Source organism: Cynara cardunculus (genome assembly GCF_001531365.2).
Source record: "Cynara cardunculus var. scolymus isolate 2C chromosome LG 12, CcrdV1, whole genome shotgun sequence".
Taxonomy (NCBI): domain Eukaryota; kingdom Viridiplantae; phylum Streptophyta; class Magnoliopsida; order Asterales; family Asteraceae; genus Cynara; species Cynara cardunculus.
In genome coordinates this window covers 4640551-4643265 of record NC_037539.1, presented here as the reverse complement: position 1 = coordinate 4643265, position 2715 = coordinate 4640551, and positions in this window count along the sequence as shown.

Sequence of the window (2715 nt, the reverse complement as noted above, 5' to 3'; positions counted from 1 at the left end):
GATAAATATTTCTCTAATATTTTAATTAGAAAAAATTTTCCGACGGCGAAATCCGTCGGAAAATCCGTCGGAAAATCCGTCGGTAAATATTTCTCTAATATTACAAATAAAAAAAATATTTTCATATTTTAAATTAGAAAAAGTTTTCCGACGGCAATATCCGTCGGAAATCCGTCGGAAATCCGTCGGAAAAATATAATCTCGTTTTATATTAGTTTTAATTAAGACGGGAAATTACTAACATATTATAAAATTTTCCGGCGGATTTCCGGCGGAAATATCCGTCGGAAAATACAAATCCGTCGGAAATTCCGTCGGAAAAGGCATTTAGCGGCGGGGGTTTTTCCGACGGCAAAATCCGTCGGAAAAACCCGATTTTTTAGTAGTGTTACGTACATCTTTAAAATATTTTATAATTTCAGTTATGATGACCACAAATTAATGTTTTGATATTTATTAAAAAGAAATTAATCATTATAAGTAATTTTCTGGCTTTGACCGGTTCTTGACAGGACTGGTTTTCGGTTAATCAAAGACTGGATTTTCAGATTTAACCGATTAAAGACGAGTCCTAGGTTCATAATATTGGAAGAAAATTGGTTTTCACATATATAACGTCTTGCTGAGCCATTTTATTCGGTCCTTAAAAAGGACTGACCTCTAAAGTTTTCACATATATATATATATGATGATGATGAAAGTTGTAATCATATACCAGTCCTTACTTATCACACCATCTAAATATCGAATCCAGTAGCTAGGCATTAGGCATTACCACATTTGGCAAAGGCTGGAACTGGTTAACATCTTCGCAGCAATACATTATGCATGTTGCCCGTCCCGATATCGATTATAGTAATGAATCAACTGGAACTTTCCGAGAAAGGTTGTTGCAATTTTGATATGGTGACGGTTCTACCCACAATTCTGCATAGTTTGACGTGGGTTGTATTTTCCAAGGATGGTGTGGTGGTGAAGTGAAGCCTCCCTTCCCTTGACAGAATGCATACATACATATATATATATATATATATATATATATAATATTATATATATGGAATGCCCCACTGCTCTCTTTTTGGAATTCTCCACATTGTGTTTTGTGTATACCCTCTCTCACACACATAAAACAGATACATAAAACACACACTTACGGTGAGAATCTTGTTTGCCATAAATTTCCATGAAAGGGAAATCTTTTTCATGCTATTATTACAGAGAGTGTTGATACTACCAATCTGCAGAGCAAGTGATCCTATATATGATGATGAAAGTTGTAATCATAATGCTGTTCTCACTTTTACTGCTCACAAATGGCGCTTCTCTGATCAATAGTCATCAACTGCAAGCTGCTTCTCATGATTTAGGTATGTATGCAGTTTGTTTCTCTAGCTCCCAGCACACACACTTGATGGTGTTCTTCATATTAATAACTAGAAACGCCCAGAACTATATATATATATATATATATATATATATCCAAGGGGGTGGTATAGGCTTCATGGTTTTACTTGTCATGTTTTTCAGGTCATGGGTTTGGTTTTCCTGCAATGCCAAGAAAGTTGATGGTGAATCTCAAGGCAAGTTTATAAACCCTAGCTAGCTACTTCTTTCATCACAGTCATGAAACATTTTACGCTTTCTGTTTAATTTTTACATCTTTCTTAATTGTTTCGTAGCTAATTAATAATCTATATATGAGATGGTTTATGCAAGCAAAGTTTAAGCATTTGTGCATATATATATATATATATATATATATAAAATCATCAAACTCGGAGTCCTTTGATTAGGGGTTTTCTGGTTTTATATTTGAGTTGAGAAGTTGTCATTGATCAGGTTGAAGGATTTGAAAACAAAGATTTGGTGCCCTACGATGAGCAAAAGGAAGTGCTCTCAGGTAACTGATTTAATTAATTAATTAAGTGTTGAGAAATTCAAACAACATTTGCTGAACTGCTATATATATATATATACATATACATACAGGTGAATCAAAAGAGAGTAGCCGTTTGTTTACTATGGATTACAGTCCCGTGAGAAGACGACGACCCGTACATAACAAGTATTTACCTACCACCATCAATTCTCCATGATACGTCTGCCTGCCTGCAACTGCAAGCAAGTGAGGATTAATTATCTACAACTTAACTACTAATTATATTTCTTTCAATATTTTAATTTAATTTAAAGAAAATCTTTTAGGATTGACAAAGGGAAATGGAAAATTTTGTGTTAGCGCTACACTTATATGTAATGTAATGGCACCAAACCCCTAATTAAGTTTTGTGACAAATAATCATATATATATATATATATATATTTATATATGTATAAATTTCATGACTTTGATGGGGTTTTTAATTAGACTTGAATTGATATTTAAATTAAAGATTGTATTTGGTATGATTGAGCTACAAGCCTTTTTATATATATGTTTTTTTTTTGTGTGGGATATTTAATAATGTTTGTTTATTAACTAGGAGTTTGTTTTATTGAGTCAATGAAAATTTCAAACCCCAATATATATTTCATTAAATGCTCCATTAACTACGGCCGTACATAAACCTGACAATTCAAACCAACCCAAGTTTGTATATTTCAAGACTTGGGGTTGTTTCCCGTGTGTGACAGTCCTTATTTGAACAACTTCAATATGTTACAGTCATTTAAGTGTTTTCAATCTGTACCAACTCAAACAACTCCCCCCCCCCT